This window comes from Euphorbia lathyris, chromosome 4 (genome assembly GCF_963576675.1).
Source record: "Euphorbia lathyris chromosome 4, ddEupLath1.1, whole genome shotgun sequence".
Taxonomy (NCBI): Eukaryota; Viridiplantae; Streptophyta; class Magnoliopsida; order Malpighiales; family Euphorbiaceae; genus Euphorbia; species Euphorbia lathyris.
In genome coordinates this window covers 53,927,302-53,951,040 of record NC_088913.1, presented here as the reverse complement: position 1 = coordinate 53,951,040, position 23,739 = coordinate 53,927,302, and the positions used below count along the sequence as shown (strand labels likewise).

The 23,739-nt window shown below is 38.8% G+C and overlaps 1 long non-coding RNA gene across 2 annotated transcripts; it reads left to right on the top strand.

Annotated features, from left to right (window-relative positions):
- Positions 1-3,970: 3,970 nt before the first annotated feature.
- Positions 3,971-5,826, top strand: LOC136225608 (uncharacterized). Of its 2 annotated transcripts, none has more exons than XR_010687185.1 (4): positions 3,971-4,284; positions 4,385-4,443; positions 4,637-5,054; positions 5,574-5,826. It is a non-coding gene; the product is annotated as an uncharacterized lncRNA (long non-coding RNA). The 2 variants fall into 2 exon arrangements; XR_010687184.1 differs by having other exon boundaries at positions 4,374-4,443.
- The last annotated feature ends 17,913 nt before the right edge of the window (positions 5,827-23,739 follow it).

The window sequence follows — 23,739 nt, the reverse complement described above, 5'->3', positions numbered from 1 at the left end:
ATTTATTTACATTATCAAGTTTTACTCCCCATACTCTCTCAAAAAAAAAAGATATTCGTCCAGCCCGGGCGAGCTAGGCACTGCCGCCCAGCTCGCCGGGCTGGTCGGCCGAGCCAGTCAACTCGGCCGACACGGGCTGTTCGGGAATTTAATCTCGAACCAAAAAAAAGAGAGAGAGAGAGAGAAAGAAAGAAGAAAAGAAAAAGAAAAAGAAAAAGGGGGGGTGACTCATCATCCCCTTCCCCCACTTTCTTCTTATTTCCTTTCTTTCTTTCTTTCTTCCATTATTTCTTTCTTCCTTTCTTTCTTTTCTTTTCTTTCCCTCTCAAAACCTAACCCCCCAAATCCACCATACTAACCCGAATTCAACAAATAAGGTACGATGGGAAGGAAAGGCAAGTCCAAGATAACGGTTGACAATGAAGCCGACTCGGACGTCGAATTCAGTGACGTCCTGCAAGCTAAGTATAATCCACCTTTTGGATTAGTAGATGAGCGAGAGGGATTGTTATATCAGTGGTTTTCTAAGCAAGAACTTGCCACCTTAATCATTGTTGACCAGAAATATCTAGCATCTATAGGTCTGGAAAAGGACTTCAATGAAGTCTTAAAATTCCATGGTTGGCATAGACTGGCCACAAAAAAGACCCTGGTGTACTATAATTTCAATGTGGAATTTCTGACCACTTTGAGAAAGGAGCTACCCGCGGGGTGTGGTAAGCATTCTTTTAGACTGAACGGTGTCCCCTATCGTCTCAATGACACTAAATTAGCAGCCTTGATGGGAGTCTATAACCATCCAGAGGCAGTCTCGGGTTTTGAGGAACCCATGACAAAAGATAAAGCTTGGAAGCAGTTAATAGGCTTATCAGAATTTGACTCCCACACTGCTAGCCCAATCTCCCTTAGAGACCCAGTGCTAAACCTTGTACACAAGTTTGTGGCTCACAACTTGTTAGGGAAAAATGAGAGCAATAAAATCTCACAGACGGAATTGCTCATACTGTGGTGTGCGGCCAACCAAAAACCCGTTGATAGTATCAAAGCCATCTTTGAAGGCTTTTCAAACCAGACAAGTAGAAAACGAGGGTCCGTTGGCCTTGGACATTTGGTTACCAACTTCCTTGATAGCCAATTCAAAGATTTGGACATTCGGGAAGATGGTTTCCACCCCACCTTGCTTAATGCCACATTCCTAGGAAAATCTACTTTCCATTCAGTTTTGAACAGGAACCCATCTGGAGGAGCAAGCTCAAGTGGAAGGGCAAGGAAACGAACAAGAAACCCACCACAACAAGGAGAAGGAGAGCACAACGAACATGAGGAAGAAGAGGCTGCAGCAGCAGATGACCAAACGGAACACCAAGCGCCGGGGACGGAGGCCCAGTTCCAAACCATCAACACCATGATGGCAGAAATGCGAGATCTTAACCTACGGACCTTTAACACTGTTCAACAGATGGACCAATGGTTCACTAACTTTGAGCAGAATATGGACCGAAGGCTTTCGGGTCTTGAATACGTAGCAGCTGACTACTGCGAACGCTACAACATGCCTTGGCCATACCCTCCGGCCGATCAGTAAGTTGTCTTCTCCACCCTAACTCTTTACACTTGCTCTTTATGATTTGTGATGCAATGTTGGAACTTATTGCATATTTTTAGTGTGAGGAGGAGGGGTAGACAAACTTACAAAAATTGTATAATTTTTAAAAATTTTGTTGCATCGTGTCTAGTTTAGTTTTGCGTTTTTCGGGTTTTATTTATGTTTTGCATGTTTAGGACCTAAAACCGGGAACCTCCTTCGAATCTAAACTTCGTTATTTGTCCTTGAGGGCTGAGAACCGAATCTAAGATTGCATGACAACTAGTTTAGGTGTAGGACACAATCCTTGTATCTGTAAAAGCATGAGCTAAAGTTTGCATTTAGACCCTACTTTTGAAGAAATGTCAAAATCATTACTTAGGTAAATAACTTAAGAATTGAAGGCATGTGATGTTAAACTTGAGTTTGGGGAGAACTAGTAAACACAAAATTGAAACCCAAAGAATTGTGAGTTGAATTTGAGCCTAAGAGCGAACATCAAAAAGCTCTTTTTCTTGACATTTTTGTGTGAATGCTTTGACTTGTGGAAGATTGCAGATTTTGCACCTAATACTGTGTTGAACCTAAATGCAATGATTTGAGATGATAAACGATGAAATCAGCCTCATTAGAATTAACCCTTTTCTTTACCTTATTTTCTCTTTTTCATCCACTCTAGGAAGCCCCTTTGAGCCTATATTTTTGTAGTTTATAGATTTTTCTTTCGTTCTAACCTATTTTTGCAAACCATCACTTGGTTTGCTACTTAACCCAAAATTTTTGCAAAGCTCACATCGAGCCTTTGTCGTTCTAGCGCTTTATCGTTGTTTATGGCATCATAGTAGCAAGCCAAAAGGCTAAAAAGTGAATGAGCATCACTATCCCAAAAAGAAAAAAAAGAGAGAAAAACAGAAAAAGAAAAAGAAAAGAAAAGAGACGAACAAAAAGGGGAGAACTTCATTCCCCAGTTCTTAAAATCAAAACGTCTCAAGAAAACGTCCTAAAAAGAAAATAATGGATAAAAAGCTCAGTCACTTCATATTTGCTAAAGCCATTTGAACTTTGTTTTCCTAACGATAAAAAGCTCAGTCACTTCAGAGTCATATAGCATAGTAGAGGAACTCGGATGAACGTGCAAAATCAACGTAATCCTAAGCAAGAACATAAGCCGAGAGTAAACACTTTAGCCACCAAAATTGTGTGAAATGAGTGAACTACCTATGGTGAGGTCACTACTAGAAAAAGTGTGATTGCTGACGGAATTTTCTGATGGAACAAATTCCGCCAGTAAATTTTGACGGATTTTCGTCAGTATTGTTTCCGTAAAAAAGATTGACGGATTGTCTGACGGAATAAAAATTCCATCAAAATATTCTGGCGGGAACATCCCCTCCATTAATTTTGACGATATAATTGAGGAAAACTTTTGCGTCAGATTCTGTTAACGGAATTGCTGACGGAATACTATTCTGTCAACATGTTCTGGCGAAATTATTGACGGAATTCGGTCAAAATTAATATATTTCAAATTTTTTAAACAAATAATCCTATTATTCTAACTTGAATGTTTAATTTTATTTTCGTTATAGATAGATTTATGAAAATAATATCTCTATTTGAATTTATATTTAATTTCTTAAGGTGTTTAATAATTTTTTATTTATCAAAATTATCTAGTTAAATTTAACACTTTTTCCATATGAATTTTAAATTCAAGTGTTTATTAACATTTATTCATCCTAATAATCTAATTTTCTATTTAAATATATAGTAAAGTATATATATATATATATATATATATATAAACATAAAACATAAAATGTATGATAAATGATACTATATATTTATATCAAATATATAAAAAAAATTATATTGTTTTATTATATAAATATAATATCTGAGAACCTTAGAATTAATTAAGCTTAATAACTTAACTAAATATAAGATCAAGTAAAATTTAAGGACAAATATATCATAAATTAACAAAATTGACAAATATAATTAATGAATATTAAACTTAAAAAATATTAGCTTTGAATTAATTTTTCTTACATCTATAAATAAAAAAATTGCAAAACATTCTTACACCATAATTGTGCTATTTATAAATTTAGATTTATATCAATGGTCTATTCGTTTCCGTATAACACTCCATATTTTAATTTTAAGATAAAAAATTATTTGAATTATTATTTTATCATATTATTATTATTATTATTATTAGACCATGTAAAGAAAATTAAAAAGAAATAAATAAATGGACTATGTATGTAAGTTTGGATTGGGCCTGATTCAATAGGCAACCCATTAACTAATCAAAGCCCATGTCTAACCTTAAATAAACCATATATATAATAACTTTTCCATCTTTTAGTTCACAGCATTCTCTCTTTTTTCTTCATAGAAGAGAAAACGTATTGTCTCAACCCTAGCCGCCTTCTCTTCTTCTTCTTCGTCCAGTTGAAACGCCGGCAACAGCGTGTCCTAAGTTTTCGACCGATCTCTCCTTTTTCTCCATTGTTCTGAATTGTTGGTCGCCTCCGCAGCGTCGTTTCATCTCCATTTCAAGAGGAGTCGCCTCCATAGCGTCGTTTCATCTCCGTCTGAAGAGGGTTCATCTCGAAATCCATCTCCTTGTGGAGTCGCTTTCTCCGACTATCCCTGCACAGTATTTCAATGAGCCAGGCAAGATTCATCAGGTTGGCTTATATCTTGTTTGAAGTAGCACTGCATTTTTCTCATGAATTTGGGACTTCTTATAATATTAAAGAATTTTCATTTATGGAAGTCATTATGCAGAACAATGACACAAAAATGCAGATTTCTCACATGAGTGGATATGCAGTTTTTTTTGTTGGGTAAGGATTCATTCCTGTCTTATTTCAATTTTATTTTGAAACCATACTTTCAAATATTCATCATTTGTGCTCTAATGAATTCTTTCAATATGGATTATGGTCAATGGAAAGGCTCCATTCCACCTACTCTTTTGGTCCTTCTATGAAATTGATTTTCCTAGATTCATTCTAACACCTAAAATTACCAGAACAGAGGTGTCCAGGGCTGGCATTGATGAGATTGGGATTTGGGGGATTTGATCGAATGCAAGGTTTAATGCTACTGTTATCGCGACAGCCCTTTAGCATGACATGAATAAGGGAAGCGTTTTTTAGAAGTGGGAAACCAGGGAGGAAATGATGTAGGAGATGAGAAGATAAGCATTTCTCCTTTTTTTGGGTTCATTCTACCACCTATTTTACAAGCTATTTTAATGGAAGTTGCTGTAACACCTATTTTACAAGCTATTTTAATGGAAGTTGCTGATGTGGCTATTATTATTTTTTGTTTCGTGATTTCTTTGAGGAGGAGATATGCGAGAAAGGATCCAGCTTTAGGTTTTGGCGGTGGGAGAGAGATGGACGACTTTGAGCTTGAAGAAGGGGAGGCTTGCTCAACCATAACAATGATGGTAATTATTGCTCTCTATTACGCAGTTAGTTGTTTCTTTCCTTTTTCCCGAAATAAGCTTTTGAGCAATTCTTTTTTTTCGAATTAAGGTTTTGTTGGAGCTAAATATCATATGTTGACTTTTCTCCTTGGGCCATGTTGTAGATCTGAACTATGGATGGTATTGGGTTTTTTGTCTTAATTTTGATCGTCATTTTTCCAATGCTTAGCCTTGTGTTTCACAAGTACTTAATTGCCTTTCCTAAAGACAATAGATGGAAACAATGTTGTGTCATGTATGTGTTTATTTATTGGAACAAAGAATAGCAGGGGACCATATAATAAATAGGATGATATTGTTCGCTCCATAATTCAGGTATGCTGAGTGTTATATGGGAGTTCTATTAGGAAGATTTGGCTCCTTTGAATGTCTTGTTCAATGAATTGCATTTCTTTTACAGCAGCAACTATACTATTAAGTGCTTTACCACATTCAAAATTAGTGGTGACATTTTAAACTTTGCTGATGTATGCATTGCAGATCTTTTGGGAAGCCAAATCCATTAGTGTTCAAGAATGTGGAAACTGTCCTAAAGAAACTTGATTCATCTTTCTCATGTTAGCAATCATGTGGATCATGAAAATGAAGGAGCTCGTCATCTTAATAGATTGTATATTATAAGAGATAATCCTGTAATTGACATGGGGTGCAAGAGAGTTTTTTTCATAAGAAATGAACTTGTGCCTATACTTTTTGATATTTTATATTGAATTATAATGTTAACTTGTGTTAAGGCTCTTGCTAACTGAACTAATTTACTTGGAAAAAACATAGATGTTCATATTTACGTATTTGTGTTCATTTTGGTATTTTTTGTATTTAGAATTAACTAGACCCTTAACTATAAGTAACATGTTTGGAATTTATAATGTTGTTTGGAATTTAGAAGTAGTCTTTGCAGATACAATTAGCTCCCTTCAATCCAAATGTTGGTATTTAACAAATAATATTCATTTTTTAGTTTATGAATTATAATTATAAAATGAATGCTACTATATTATTATTTAGTTTTAAAAAATTGATTTTAAATTTACTGACGGAAATTATCGTCAGAAATACGTATCCTGACGAAAATATCACCGTCTAATATATAACGGCAACAATTTTGACGGTTTTAACGTCAATGGAAACGTCACAAGATTTTGACGGTTCAAACGTCAGAGAAAACGTCAGAATTTTGTTGACGGAAAATTTCCGTCAATGTTCCGTCAGCACATATTCCGTCAATATTCCGTCAGAAGTCATTACCCACGCATGTATTGCACGGATTTCATTCCGTCAGGGTTCCGTCAGGAAAGCTCTTTACTGACGGAAATTAGGTGTTTACTGATAGAAATTTCCGTCAGTAAATCGTAATTTTCTTGTAGTGGGTGCTTTACTTGGCGATCCCCTCAAGATTGTTTAATTGAACATGTGTCCTTTTGCTTAAAACATATGACCTATAATAATTGAAATGCGGCTTTTAGATATCGTGTCTCTACTTTGTATTTCCGAATGCATGTGATTACAGATGCTCGAAATTATGTCAAACTCCTAGTCAAACCGGGAGGTTTTCTAGCTTGTTTGTGATTACGGGTTTAGTTTTCTAATTTACTTGGGGACAAGTAAAGTTTTAAGTGCGAGGAGTTTTGATAGGGGTCAAAAACCCCTATCTTTGGGTACGGTTTTAGGACGGGTTTTAGTGTTATTTAGTTAATAAGCGAGCAATTCTCGCATTTAAATGCTTTTGTATGAGTTAGTTAGAAATTGGAAATATTTTATTTACTTTTCGCTGTTTAGGCTCATTTTGTGATCAATTTAGGCAAATACGGCCAAATTGGCATGCATATAATAATTCCGTTATCTTTTGAAGCTAATTGATCCGTCAAAAGTCGCACCAAACGAAGCGTTTGCTCAAATAAGCGATTGGCGGGTCAATTTAACCTTTGGACTAATCTTATCTGGAGTTTTTTGCATGCGCAGGGATAAATTCGGGCGAAGAACACGTTGATTGGCGTTCGGCAAACACGCGGAGGCGTATCGGGCAAGACAGCTCGCCGAGCAGGCTGTGCCTGCTCGCCGAGCAGGCTGGCAGAGGGCTGCTCGCCGAGCAGGCAATGCCTGCTCGCGACGAGCAACGCCTGCTCGGCGAGCAAACCTGCGGGAATTGGTCAAAAAGATCAATTCCGCCCCCACGATGGACCCCACGACTTCCTACCTGCATAAGGACACGAAAATAGGTCAAGAAAAGGGCCCGAGCCGCGTCTATAAATAGGATTTTTCCAATGTAAATTAGATATCTTTTATCTTTGTAATTTTCTTAGCTTTTCATCTTGATAAATCCTCTCCACCTCCTCCATATCCTTCAAACCTCCATTGAAGACACCTCCGAAACTCCGTTCACCGAGTATTGCTCAAGCTCCATCCTTAAGTCCTAGGAAGACGCCTGCATTGGTAGACATGTTCCCTGAAAGGGATTTTTCTTCTTTTATATTCTGTCTAGCCTCTGATACATGTTATGAATCCTAGGCTCATTGTAACTTCGTGACAATACTTTCATCTTTGATATATATTATAGTTCTTGTTCATTCAATTGTTTTAATGCTTTAATCTTTGTCTTACGCTTTGTCTGATTGGTTTAACTCATTCGATAATCCCAAAATCAAGTTGGCACATATTGCGAGCTGAATCTGACCTAGTCAGTGCCTATAGGATTGACGACCCTATAGAAGATTAAGCCCAAATTGCTGAGCCTTAGAGCTAGTTTCGGCCTTACAAGGGAATCACGAACTAGCGACTTTAGGAGGATATGTCGGGTTAATCGCCTCGGACACAAGTGACTTAGGTTTTAATTCAATTGCTTAAACAATCTATTTTCATTATCATCGTATCCCTTCATGTTCCTTCGGATAATTGCATTGGTAAAAGATCACTTAGGAGTAGTTTAACTTAATTAGGGGTAGAGTAACTTAATTAGACGTAGAATAACTTAGTTAGAATCAGATAACTTAGCTAGGAATAGTATAATTCAACCTAGGAGTAGATTAACTTAGAAAAACCAACTCAAAACCCCCTAAAGCCTAGATAACACCTGAAACCAAGTAACTCGATACTTGTAGAAATAAATCATGTGGACGATAACCTGGACTTAACCAAAAAATTTATTACTTGATAACGACGGGGTACACTTATCCCTTAGTGAGTCTCACGGTACGAACGCCGTGAGGCGCATCAGTACTCCACCATACGCGGGGCGTATTATGGGATTTCTGCACAAATAATGTTGCTCCATACTTGTACCTTGCAAAGTTACAATTTTGCCATGGCTTGATATGTATAAATAGGCAGCTCTTGATACACACACAGACACTATTAGAGAGAGCAAACTATACTTGTTTTGATTGTTGTAGTTTAGATTTGTTTTTAGGCTTTGTGTAACTAAACTCTTCCATCTCGAGAGCTTGTCCGTTGCTCCCGGCATTTCATCAAAGTCCCGCTCCATCTCCGCACATCAAGCTTGAGAGCTCCACCATTCAAGTCCTTACAGACGGCTTTTGAGTCCGGTTAGCTAGTTCCGAGGGTGGATTCTTCCCTTTACACTTGCTAATTAGCTTGATCTCATCCTATGTATTAGGCTTGTTTGTAATCCATATTTACACTTTCCATATTTATAATTTATGATTCATAGCCTCTTTTTCTATATATGTGTTGGTGTTTCTTGCTTGTTTTGATACTCATAATTGACTATTGTGTAGGGGAACGTGATTTCCGACACCATTCGGGCTATCTTTAGGGATTCATATAGGTGTTGCCTTACCAGAAGTGACGATCTGGAAACCGTAGGAATTGACAAGCCACGGAACTTACGGGCCCTAATTTTTGGTCCCAAGCATTAGACATGCCTTGACTAGGAACCACGTAGTCTAAGTACTTCACGGGTCGGTCGAACTACACGTAGTCGTCTTTGCAAGAGCAAAACATTAACCATATATGTATTAGGAGTCGTTATTTGTCATAGTTATAACTTATCGCATTCATATCACTTCGTAGAGTTTCGTTATATAAATTCGCCTCACACGTAGTTAGGAGTAGTTTGTAGTTGTGTCCCACACCAACCTCAAAGTATTCACCGCTTAAATAACGTATAAAACCGAGTCGTTTAATACTTGCAGTTATAAATCCCATGGATTCGATACCCGGTCTTAACCGGATTATTACTTGATACGACGGGGTACACTTGCCCCTAAGTAGTGACATCTAGTAGATACAAAGCACTTAGAAAGACCACATCCATAGTCATAGCGCAATCATCGTAATATACATTTCGTCGTTAAAAAGAACACTACTAGAAGGCACGCATCAAGTTTTTGGCGCCGTTGCCGGGGATTTATAATTTCTTGCAATATTAGACAAAAACGTTTTATTGTTAGTTTAAGCATTTGTAAATATTACTTTCTTTTTTGTGTGAATAATTTATTTTGTTTCGTGTTGTTACTAATGATTTGTTTCATGGTATGATGCCTCATAGTCGTCGTCTGTGGGACGACCTCATGGATGACGAATGTTCGCACCAACCATCAACCTCACAATTCGATGTGGTAATCTCTATGCTTAAAGACATTCATGAAAGATTATCTAACACTGAGGCATATTGTAGGGATTTGGGAAATCTACTTGCCAGATTGAAGTCTCCTCTTGATTCAGCCGCGGACGAATCAATTCGAGATACCAATCCGGTTGGTCAAAATGGAAAGCTCGAGTTAATTGAGTTTTCTCAAGAAGATTCTCCAAATAATAAAGGTTGTCTCAGTTGCGAGGAAACAGACATCGATGAGCCGGTTATGTGCGGACCCATGGAAATAAATCCAAAGTTAGAAGAGTTGGAGGTTCCTTCTACCTCGGAATATTTCGCTCTTTTTGAACTACCAAAGGAGTCAAAAATGGAGCAAACTAAACTCTTCAATAATTTCTGTAAATATAGTTTTTGGTTTTTGTTAAATATTTTTGAAGCTAACAATCCGTTTTGTAGGTACGGATTGTTTATTCAAGAATTTGCATTTCTAACGCGTATGAAAGCATACACCTAGGAGGAAATTCTAAGTCGAGCTCACCGACTATAAAGTAACGCTTCTTGGAAGGCAACCCAAGCTCGAATAAAGTTTAATTTTATGTCTTTAATTTACCTTTTGAGTTTTTACATTTAAGTTATTATCGTGTGATTAGTTATTCTTTTTTTTTCTTACATTTTATTAGGTGTTCGTGTAATTTTGTGTCAATTCGGTGGGACGATTTGGAAGGGAATTGTAAGTATTGACGTTGGCAAAAATAAAACAAAAAAAAATTGAAAAAAATTATGTTATTTTATTTTACTTTTTATTTTTGGAATATATATAATATATATGTTGATTTTAAAAAAAAAAAAAAATTTGCTACCGCACCCACGCCTCGCGTGCGTTGCTGCGGCAGTGCTAGAGGCTCGGGCCCGCGGGGCGTGCAGCGCTGGGCACCTCCGCTGAGCGACGCCCGCTGGCCGCAACGAGTTGAAATTTTATTTTATTTTTTTTATTTTTTTTCTTTCTTCTCTAATTTTATTTTAATAAAAAAAATTATATATATATATGTATAATAAAAAAAATCAAACAATAAATAAATTAATAAATTAATAAAAATATTTACATTAATAATCTTACACCCAACTTAAAATTTCAATTTTATATTTTAAATAAATGTCAACCGAGTTCGAGAATTGATACCCCGAATACTTCACAAGTCATTACTTTCGGGAGCGGAGCATGCCATATCCACCACCATCGGAAGATGTTTGAGGGAGTTTTCTCTACCTTACTCTTTTTTCTTTACACCTTGTGCTTCAAATTTATTTCGCAATGTTGGAACTTATTGCGTTTTTAAGTGTGAGGAGGGATAGGGTAGATAACCCTCTATCTTTCAATTTAAATTCTATCTTTCTTTTTGTTTTTGTTTTCTTTTCTTTTGCGACGTCCTTGGAATAGACGTCCTTTTAATAACGCGGAGGGCCATGCAACCCCGCACCTTCAGTTTGTTTTGCACTAACAAAAAGAAAAATAAAAATCGAATAACCAACACAATAATTAAACAAATTTATTGATCCCTAAAATTTTTTCCGACACACTAACCTCCCTCGGAAATTATTTAAATGTTCCGTTGTTTGTCCTTAAATGTAAATACCGTTGGAACACAAAGGATCGGTTTTAGTAAGAAATTTTAGTCTTAATTTTGAAGTTATAGAATTTATGCAAAGCCTAGGTTCGTACCAAACAAAAGCATTGAGTCCTAACCCATAAGTCATCTCCATAATGAAATTTAAAAAGGCAATAAAAACGGGATGTTTGAAAATTTAGCGAAGATTCGATAGTACACAATTTAAACCCGAATCTTTTGTGAGATATTTTTGAGCCTAAAAGAGTTCGTACGAGAACTCTATTTCTTTCACAATTTTCGAGAGCTTTGACTTCACTCGACTCATAGAGTTTGCACCTAATGCCGGGATTAGTACACTTATTTTGGTTAAAATGGCAATAGATGATGAAACGAACTCACTTAGTCTAATTCTTTTCTTAACTTATTTTTCTCGTTTTCATTAACCTCTAGGAAACCCCCTTTGAGCATATTAACCAACGTCTTTGTTTTTAATACCCTTTTTAACATTTAACCATTTTTGTCTTGATTAAATACCAGTAAAAATCAAGTCGCACACGAAATGAGCCAAAGCCTTGATAAGTAAACACCTTAAACCCTCGAAATCGTTTTTGTGCCGCTCTCAAAACAAAAAGAAAAGAAAAATACAATAAAGAGCAAAAGGCATTCTCAAGCTCCACCCGAACAATTTCGAGTATATCTTATGAACTCGCTAAGGCCAAAATAAAAATACGGTGCGATCACCAAAATGTGGTATTTAAACTCGAGTTTCCAAAAATTAACCACTAAAAAGCCACCCACATTACAACCCCCCTCCGGGTTCATTTTTAATATTGTCTAAAACCATAACATAGGAGGAAAAACCCGGATTAAAATGCAAACTCAAAGTGATCTCGGGTAAGTGCAAAGAAGAGTGCTAAAACACCGACCCACCAAAGTTTGACCGTAAGAGTGAAATCCCTTAGTGAGGTACTATCGGGTTCTCAAAAGATAATCAACCCCCGTTAATATTGGCTATTAATTTTGATCATGGAGGTTTCAAATAAGTTTTGTTCACTCGATTGTTTGCGTAGGTGTTTACCGAAAACTTTGCATAAGACTTTAACTTTGAAATCACGCTCTTGGTAAAACCAACCGTTGGTTTGTTTCTTAATAATCTCAATCCCTTGTCTTTCGATTTCTTTTACTTGAGGACAAGTAAAACTTTAAAGTCCGAGGAGGTTTGATAGGGGTATTTTTCCCCTATCTTTTAGCATGATTTACGGGTTAATTTTAGAAGAAACAAATAAGTTTAATTACAAAAATAGAGTGTTTTAATAAAATAACGGAATAAAGATAAATTTCATGCTTTCAGTTAATTCCCCTTATTTTTGAGTAATTTAGGAAATAAAAACATCAAGCTAACTCGGCCCCGAGATTTGTATTTCAGGTACGAGCAATGAGTGAAAATCCACTCAAATACGCGAGGCGCATCATCCCATACGCGGGGCGTGAAACATAAAGTCAGAAATGATTGCCCTATCCACAAACACCACGCGGAATCTAGTCAGCATACGCGAGGCGTACGCCAACTTACGCGAGGCGTATAACACATGTCAGAAATAATTGCCTAATCCTGAAAAGTCAGACTGCATGGTCTCCCTGAGTCAACGATCCATACGTGGGGCATACCACCTTACACGCTCAGAAACTCATTTACGCAGGGCGTGCCTCAAGCTACGCACGGTGTAAAAGAACCCAATCAAGCAATAAAAAGTCAGAAACTCAAACACGCAGGGCGCAGTCCATCCTACGCGGGGCGTGTTTGAGACATCAAGATCCGAAATTGGTCCACATGCAGAAGATTTCCGACGGAATGGGCATACACGCGGGGCGTACTCCACCATACACGGGGCGTATTATGGGATATCTGCACAAATAATGTTGCTCCATACTTGTACCTTGCAAAGTTACAATTTTGCCCTGGCTTGATATGTATAAATAGGCAGCTCTTGATACACACACATACACTATTAGAGAGAGCAAACTATACTTGTTTTGATTGTTGTAGTTTAGATTTGTTTTTAGGCTTTGTGTAACTAAACTCTTCCATCTCGAGAGCTTGCCCGTTGCTCCCGGCATTTCATCAAAGTCCCGCTCCATCTCCGCACACCAAGCTCGAGAGCTCCACCATTCAAGTCCTTAGAGACGGCTTTTGAGTCCGGTTAGCTAGTTCCGAGGGTGGATTCTTCCCTTTACACTTGCTAATTAGCTTGATCTCATCCTATGTACTAGGCTTGTTTGTAATCCATATTTACACTTTCCATATTTATAATTTATGATTCATAGCCTCTTTTTCTATATATGTGTTGGTGTTTGTTGCTTGTTTTGATACTCGTAATTGACTATTGTGTAGGGGAACACGATTTCCGACGCCATTCGGGCTATCTTTAGGGATTCATATAGGTGTTGCTTTACCGGAAGTGACGCTCCGGAAACCGTAGGAATTGACAAGCCACGAAACTTACGGGCCCTAATTTCTGGTCCCAAGCATTAGACACGCCTTGACTAGGAACCACGTAGTCTAAGTACTTCACGGGTCGGTCGAACTACACGTAGTCGTCTTTGCAAGAGCAAAACATTAACCATATATGTATTAGGAGTCGTTATTTGTCATAGTTATAACTTATCGCATTCATATCACTTCATAGAGTTTCGTTATATAAATTCGCCTCACACGTAGTTAGGAGTAGTTTGTAGTTGTGTCCCACACAAACCTCAAAGTATTCACCGCTTAAATAACGTATAAAACTGAGTCGTTTAATACTTGCAGTTATAAATCCCGTGGATTCGATACCGGTCTTAACCGGATTATTACTTGATACGGCGGGGTACACTTGCCCCTAAGTAGTGACATCTAGTAGATACAAAGCACTTAGAAAGACCACATCCATAGTCATAGCGCAATCATCGTAATATACATTTCGTCGTTAAAAAGAACACTACTAGAAGGCACGCATCAACATCCCTCAATCAAAGTACATACCCATATTCTCTACAATTACACTTAATTGCTCAATACTCTATCTACACTTTGCTAACTTAGGCATCAGAGTGGGGTCGCATGTCATTGGCCTCACCCTAACTATATTTATGTCTTATCTCAGACACCAAAAAGATCATCTTAGTCAACGGAATACTATTACATAAGATATCGCATATCAAATTGGTACGGTGAGCGTGATCAAAATAAGAAAAAAAATCAATGGTGAAGCTCGTCTGAGTGGAATTACAAAACGCACCGGCAGGTCCTCAAGCGAATCTGAATCTCCACAACATAGAAAAAAGGAATCCAAAAGGTCCGGCTCCAGCATCCTCATGGGTGGAAAACAACTTTTGTCGGATCTCAAAAAAATCGACGGGCAAAATCTCGAAGAGCATCCTCCGATAGTGTAAATAGCTAGGAGCCTAAAGAAAAAGAATCAATTAAGGATCTCATCTGCAGGGAATTACGGAACACATTGTCAGGTTCGGGTACATACTCTTTGATGTTGTCTCCCCTCTGTATATGCCTTTAAAAGGATGTATTGCCTCAAGGGATAAAATACCCCTCTTTAGAGACATATGACATGTATGGAAATCCTGCGACTCATGTTAAGAATTACCAAAGGGCCATAGAGACCACAAATGCCACCGGTGATGTCATGTGTCAACTTTTTCCGACTACCCTAAGGGAAGTGGCAGCTTACTAGTACGAGCAACTGCTCCCCATATCCATTATATCCTATGATCAGATGGCCAACGAATTATCAAACACTTCATTATTTCGATTCTTTAAAGAAAACTCATTCAAGAACTCGACTATCTAGTTCAGGAACTAGGAGAATCCCTTTAGGATTGGGTGGAAAGGTTCTAGAAAGTGGCGATCCAAATTGCAATCTCAAAGTTGATGTCGTACTATATGCAATGGCAGCAAACTGCCAGAGCGATGCCTTATCCCAAAAGGGACCATGCGATAGCCTAAGACCTTTCCAGAATTAATGCAACTAGACTCAATCCCATGCTCAAAAGCTCTAATGTTAAAGACGGTTTAGCTCTTGAGAATAACTCTAAACATCACCGCATGGGAGATAAAGACAGTGGGAATATTTCAGAATTACTTCAACTATTATAAATGCCTCACCCTTTGTGTTATATGGTGGGGGGTTTTGTTTCTTCATTTCAAACTTTTCTTTTCTTGGGTATTACAACTGCTCTACACACTGATTGATTTACTCTCTATACCTTTAACTGCATTTGGATTGCCAAATATTAATAGATTAATCGTCAAACTTCTTCTTTTTATGTTAAATTCATCTGAAAATATTTAAAATTTGCGTGATGAATTGAGTTTTCATTAGGGGTGAGCAGAACCGAACCAAAAACCGAAAACCGAAAAAACCGAACCAAACCGAACCAAAATGTAATTTGGTTTGGTTTGGTTCTTGTTTTTCAAGTAATTCGGTTTTCGGTTCGGTTCGGTTTGGTTCGGTTTAAAACCGGATAAAACCGAACCAACGATATATTTTAATTTTAGGATTTTAACTTTATATCTACACCTTTCATTATACAAAAATATTCCAAACATCTCCAAAAAGCACTCCTACTGTATTTATAAAAAATATTATAGGATTCATTATACAAGACTCAGTAAACCTCTTCTTCCTAATTTTCTTGTTTCTGATATAACTTCTAATCACTAATCACTAATCACCACCCCCTTTGGACATTTATGCACTTCTCATAATTTCCATACAAAATTCCCAAACCTCTCAAATCCTTTCAACGTTTTTTGGTTTTTCAAAAACCCGACTTAAAACATAATGGTACCAAAACACGGGATGGGAAAAGGCTTCATGGGTATTCCGATAAGTTTTTTTTAAATTTGTTCGAAAACACAAGTTCCGTCTCCGAATCGGAGACGGAACTCATTGATTTTTGCCTGAATAGGTGCGCCACTCATTCGGCACCTAGGAAAAACAGATGAACTACCCGTTTTCCATAAGGCAGAAATGGGATTGCCGCACCATTCGGCCTTAGCGGGGAACGGTGCCGCGCACCCGTGTCTTCCTTAGCAGAAACGGGAAGGCGCACCTGTTTCCACCTTAGGAAAAACGAGAGTGGTGCCCATTCTCCCTAGGTAGAGAACGGTGGCGCATCCGTTTGGCCCTAGGGCCAACTAGTGCGCCGCACCCGTTTGGACCTGGGACAGGTGGTGTGAGTCACCCGCCTAGGCCAATTTCGGGTATTTTTAATTTTTTTTAAAAATTTTTGTCAGGACGCCCGTTGGCAGATCCGAAATAGTAAAAAAAATCAAAAATGTTGAATTGAAGCTTGGAAATAATATGTTGGTAATTTTTCATTATTAATGCAAAAAGTAAATTTCAGATAGATAACATATTAGAGATTGGATATGTAGTTAATTGCTTTCTTTGTTAATTTACAGGCTGACATTACTGATGGTGGTTCTGGACACCGGCATACATCCAGTCGTGTTATTACTGCCTCCACTCGGAGGAATCGGACCGAGCAGAGATTGATGGGGGGACACCCAGAGGGCACACGATGCACACATAGTGCGTGTTGGACGTTAGGAGGAGGCTGATGATGTAGAGATGGATGTAGATGACTCTATGCCTCCTCTGAGTGTTGATATTGTCCTAGTACCCCCTGGCATAGTGACGAGGGGTCGAGACGGGTGTTTTTCTGTTGTAGGGTCATCTTCTAGTAAGAAATTTAAAATTACATTATATATTTATTCTTGTATTAGCTAAATTTAGTCATTGTTATGTGATTTACTTCTGATTCAAATGTAATTCGTGTACTGTAATTTCAGGTAGCAACAAACACTCTGGGAGTGCTATAGAGTACGACTGGGTCGTGAAGGCCCTGGTCCTCGGGGGTCCAGTTGATGGTACTATGATCCCAAGCTTCTTGGGACATATTGCATCTACTATCTGGAGCGTGTAGGATAGGGGCATCCTTAGGTGCCATACCAAATCAGTTTATTACCGGAGGCTGGTGTTATGGCATAGTGGTGCTTCTGTGAAGTTCTTGCCGAGTCTCTTCAGCTCATTTATAATGTTGGTGAATCTTGCGTTCATTTCAGAGATGTCTTCATTGTCATTCATCTCGAACAGCTCGTATAATCGCTTGTGTTGGTTCACCTTTGATTCCTTGACCTTGCTGGTACCTTCATAGGTCACTTCCAGCTTCTTCCATATTTCATGTGCTGACTCGCAACCTGAAATTTTATTGTACTCTGCAGCATCTAACACACAGTGAAGCATATTGATAGCCGAAGCATTATTTTGTAATTTTCTAAGGTCATCTTCTGACCACTCAGTTTCACTCTTAACAACTTTCTCGTTGTTTACCATTTTGTAAGGCACAAACGGGCTTTGGACTATTGCAAGCCATGCACTCATGCTTGTGGCTTGAATGAAATTTTTCATCCTGTTCTTCCAAAATGTATAATTGGATCCGAAGAACAAGGAGGCCGACTAATAGATAATCCCTCAGGGAGTATCTGGGTTGTTTGATTTCCAGGAAGGAAACGAGTGCTGTTCTCAGCCATTTAGGGATCAGCTCAAGATAGTTTTATCTTTGGGTAGTGAGCTATTATGCTCTGATACCACTTGTTGGTCCCGTGTAATTAGTTACAGGGGGGTTAGGAACTAATATAACTTTTTCGCTTAATTATGCTGACTTAATCAATTCTTTAAATTACTCAACTCAGTTCTGGTCAACACGGCGGAGAGAGATGTAAGACAGCTTTAGTCAGAGGCTGACTAGAACCGTTTTACTTGTGAGTTGGGAATTAACACTTAGGTCAGCTTCCAACTCAGCACTCTGATTACTCGGTGTCAGCTTATACAATTTATATCCTGAGTAATTTAAGCAAGCAACACATACATATATATATATTGAGAGGAAGAGTAAGAAATTACTCAGCAGACTTATCCTGGTTCGGCCTCACCGCCTACGTCCAGTCCCCAGAATCCTTCCGGGCTTTTTCAATCCAATACTGAGCTCTTTAAAGGTAGAGCACAAACCGTTTACAAAGAGGTTGAGTATGCAAGAGTACCTTCCTCTATTCGTCTATTCAACCCTACTAAGTGCTATAACCAAACACTCAGATTTTCTCTACCGCTGAGTACTAAAACCGAGTACTCAGCACCACTTTCTCAATCTTTTACAATTGATACAAATTTGTTCTTTCTAGATGAAGAACACTTTAGATGAATACAAATTCAATCTAGACTTTTACACAGAAATGGGATTTGGGTTTAAGTATTTGCTTTTCTTGTTTGTATGTGCTTGTATGTATGCTTTTTTTTCTTTTGTACTTCGGCAAAGGATCCAAGTGAAGAACTTGTCCTTTTATAGTGAATTCTGAGGCATCAATCATTTGAATCCGGATGTATCCGTTGAATTCAAACGATCTTCTTGCGTCATTCACTGGCCAGCATATAGTTTTGCAGGCCAATCCTGTCGTCTGAATTTAACAGGCGTCAGGCTTGTCTTCTTCCGCCAGGTTCATCTTCTAGCGCCAGTTTCGTCTTTTAGCCAATGGCCAGTTGACCCATGCGTCTCGAAACTGTCTCCTTGCATAATTCCAAGGCTTTTGAATTGGCGTAGATCTCTGTCGGATCTTGTCCTTTAGTAAACGGATCATTGGCGCTGTCCTGATGAACACTCAGCTTGACTCTAATAGACGTTGCCTTCGATCTTTGTCTCTAGCGAGGCTGAGTCATGTTCTACTCAGCTTCTTCGTTCAGCTTCGTCTTCAAGCGTTTGTTCTGAAGAAAACTTTTCTTCTATTATGCTGAGTCGTTTTCTACTCAGCTTATGTGCCTCATGCTGACTTCATTCTGTCGTACTTTTTTATTTCTGTTCACTTATAATTATACTCAACATTGAATAAACACATTAATACAATTAAATCAAAGCACTTAAATTTAATTGTCTTAATCATGGATTAACTTAAATAATTTTGTCAAATCAAAATCATGTGGAAAGGTGTTTCAACAAACTCCCCCATTTTGATGTTGGCAAAAGTATTTAATTATGGAACTCAGCATCGAGATTCCCCATGATTGTTTTACTTTTTATTCTTCTGAAGTTACTCCCCCGTAAGAGTTGCATCTATTGAATCAATTTAACTCTAAACCTTCTAAGATTTAATCGAGTGAAATTAAAACATGCATTTACTGACTTAGTTCAATTAAAGACCTTCCAAGATCTAATTCAAGTGAGCCTAGGTCAGCTTTCAGAAGATGGTCAATACTTGGATCATATAGTTGTTACTCAGTGTTGCACATAGGTGTCAGAGTTATCATATAGGTATTAATGTTATGTGTGCTTTTACTTGTATATTTCTTACGTTCACAAGCTTTATTTTGTTGTTCAATGGATAGCTAAGTATGACAGGTCAGCATTTAAGCATAACAGGTAAGCATCGCATATAGATAAGTCAGCTTGGATAAAAAGATGCTCATAATAGCTAGTCAGCATAACAAAATAGAACATGCCAAACATAAAGTTACAAGTCTAAGACTATTTCTAATCTATCTCTTTATGTTGATTTGAACTTGGTGGGATTTGACTTTGCCCTTGGCAGTTCTTTGTTGGTGACTTGGATTTTTTGGGTCAGTAGAAGTTGAACCATGCTTCTGCTGAGTTCCGACGGCAGGTTGAGTTATCTCCCTTTGTTTCTGCTGAGTTCCAACAGCTCGTTCTTTCTCCCCCGTTTTGCCAGCGTCGGGATTGGGAAGAGGAGGATAGAAAGTTCCCTGTTGAACAGCAGGAGATAGTTTTGATGAGTACATTTGGAGCTGACTCGTACTTTCCCGAAGACCGTTGAAGACTTCCATGCCATCGGACATAGTTGAAGCGGGGATCTTAATGTTGGCGCTGAGCATACTTAACAGATACTCTTGAGATTTCCCGATCCAAGTTATGGATTCTGTCATTCTGGCATATGATTGATGGTACATCCTGAGCAGAGCAGTGTTATATTGTTGATGTTGAACGTTGGTGTGCCGAACTTGCTTAAGGGTAGATTGAGTGCATTGCAGAATCTCATTTTCTTTACTAGGTGAGTGTCCATTTCCTGTTTATTCAGGTTGAGTAGGCGAATGGCTTCACCAATCTGTTCGATGGAACACTGGGAGGAGGAGGAGATAAGTTCACGAGCTCCGGTCAGCTCAGAGGTCAGCTGGGAGAAATGTTGAGTAACCTCAGCAGAGGTTGCATATGTTGAGTTCGCAGCTGATAATGCGTTGAGTTGACCTTGGATGGCATTCATATGATTTACCATCATCAGCTGGAGTTCAGCCAGCTTCACTATAGATTCTTGCTTGGGATGTTGAGATGTAAAGGAGGTCATGACACTCATTAAGTCTTTAAGACCTTTGATTTCGGTGAGAAGCTGAGTGACAGATGAGATTTGTGTTGGCTAAACATGATCAGACCCAGCAGCATCAGCCTGAGTTTGATGAATGTCCTGAAGTAGTGCTTGAGCTGAGTCGATAATCTTCCTTCCAGACTCAGAGGCATTTAAGTAAGCATAGGATTCATCAGTTTGTGGTTTAGAGGCCGGAATATGAGTAGCACCGGATGGAGGAGGTGTTTGGTGCTGTCCAGAAATAGAGGTGCCAGTGTGGTCAGTAGCTGGACTTTTATTCAGGTCAGCAGCAGGAGCTGACTGGTTATCATTCTGCGTTGAAGGATTAGGAAGAGGTGGATCTGCAGAATTATTGACCTGCTCAGCGTCAGTCTGAGGTGGAGTATATTATGGAGGTTGAGGCAATTCAGAGCTGACTTGAGCAGGATTTTCCTTTGCTAACTTGTTGTCTTGAACAGCAGGGACTTCGAGCACTTGCTCGGCAGAAATAGGACCCTGATGAGCTTTGGGGTCGGCTTGTTTCTCAGCTTGAGAAACAGAGGCTTGTTTTTCCTTTAGTTGGTTCGGAGTGGGCTCAGTGACAGTTGAGAAGAATTGAAGCTGAAGCTTGGTGAGGTCAGTGATTGGATCCCTTAGTGGGGACTCATCCAATAGATCAATGAATTTTAGTTTCAGAGCCTTACGCTTAAGCCGTTTCCCTGTGCTTTCCTTATTTGTTTCAGGAGAGGGATCAACAGCAATGGAGTCAAGGGACTCAGAATCGGAGTTAATACTAAGGTCGGCATCAAGGCCTTCCACCACCTTATCCTTCACTGGTGACTTCGCATGATGCTTAATTTGGTTAGTATCAACTCGTTCACTTTGCTCAGCAGCAACATTCACACTTGGCTTAGCCGATCCTATCTTGTCAGCTTGAGGCTGACCTCCAATATCACCCAGTTCTTCCTCCTGGTCAGTAGGAGTCTTCTCAAGGTCAATTTCTTGACTCCGCACAAAGTGTGATTCCGGAGTGACCACGAAGTCAAGGGGGTTAGCTTCAATTGGCGTCAACCCGGATGGTTTCTTCCTTTTCAATGGCATTTCAAGGGTTTCCTTACTTTCTTCCTCAGGCTCAGCTTGCCTTTTCTATTTCTCTGATGACTTAGGTTCCCCTTGAGTTTGCTCAACAACAGCTTTCTTTCCACTAGATATTATTCTCAGCTTCCTCGGAGTTGTGTTGACATCCTTTGCGGATTGGTCAGCTTTCCGCTTCTTATCCTGTCTAGTTCGGTCAGGGGGTTCAACCATTACCTTCTTTCCTTTCTTGGTTGGCACATCTTGTGCTACTTCGACCATATTATCCCCTTCCTCAGCAGGTTCTTCTTCAACCACATCCCCCTTTCCTTTATTGGGTTTGATGGGTTGGTCGTAAGCAAGCCCAAACAGCACTGCCGCTGTGATTTCTGTCCCCCAAATTTCAATTTCTTCGACCGTGCTCACCTGGTGGTCTTGAAGAATTTTTGTAATGAGGGAGCCTATCCTGAGTTTCCCAGTACTCCGTTGGAATGCGCCGATAAGAAAGACGGGCATGTTGAGTGGGATATAGTTCAGCATGTGCCAGATGAAGCACTGCTCGAAATTGGAAGCCGATGGGGAGGAGTTGACCTTGGGGAATATGAAGTTGGTCAGGATGTAATGAGCCATTTTTTGAGGCTGACCCATGCAAGTGCTGGCTATTTCCCCTTTGTGGTCTTTTGGTTTGCAGAACTCAACAGGATAGTCAATCTTAGAGTAGTCGTTCGTGGTCTTGAGTTCTGAACCTTTGGCAGTCAGTTTTAGTAGAGTTGCGAGATAGGTCGGAGTGATTGTGATATCCTTCCCCTTAACTTTGGTGATTAAGTGGTCAGCATTTTCCTCGTTAACTCTGAGATTTGCATAAAATTTTCTTACCAACTGTGGAAAGGTATTACCGGGGAGAGAGAAGAGTTCGGTCCAGCCGTTTTTGGAGATCCACTCACAAAAAGGTTTCTCAGCTGTCACAAAGTTTGGGGAGAACCAACGGCAATGAAGTACCTCACAATTCTTTATGTTGTTGTATACAGGAATGAATATCTTCTCCTTAGGTGGCTTGTTCTTCTTTTCCTTCTTCTTTTTCGAAGGTGTTGCTTGGTCAGCTTTAGGGTTTTTTCTAGGAGTGGTAGCCTTAGATTGGTCATGCTGACCATATCCTTGAGACTCAGTTGAAGTCTCTTCATAGTCCTGCTGAGCAGGGGAAGGAGGATTTTCATCGGAGCGATTGTCGTCGTAATCGACACTGGAGATGTTCTGAGAATCGTCAGACATGATTCTTTGAGAGATTTTGAGAGGATTTGGGATTTGAGAGAAAGAGAGAGATTGAATGCCAAAGATTTCAGATGTAAAGAGGGATTAGTGGGAATTCGTCCACTATTTATAGAGGTATCGAGTTGATCTGATAGGTCGAAATGGCGGTTTGACATCGAGATGATCAATCGACAGTTATCCCTGGCATTTATGACACATTCGGCGCATGTGTTTTCTAATTATTGCGCTTATGTCATCCTAGGTGGCTATTTAATGCACGTGCTAGCATTTATTGTGCAACTGGTTTTACTCAGTATCTAGAATACTAAGCGTTTTTTACATTCTGAGTGCTCAGTTTTACGTAGAATTTGTATTTGCATGCTTAGTAACTCAGCTTATGATAACCACTCAGTATATATGTCTACTCAGCATAAGGTGATTCTATGTATTTCATATTAGCTCAGCATGCAATAGTTACCAATTAAGCACAAATCACTCAGCATGATAATCACTCACTATTCAATTAAACATAGAATTTTATTGATGAGGATTAGACATACCGATAGCTTCCCTTAGTATGTTAAATTGCTCATGAGCCAGAGGCTTCGTAAAGATATCCACAAGTTGTTCATCGGTCGGTACATAGGTCAGCTTGATCTCACCTTTGAGTACATGGTCTCTAATGAAGTGATGTCGAATGCTGACATGCTTCATCCTGCTGTGTTGGATTGGATTTTTGGATAGGTCAATGGCACTCTTGTT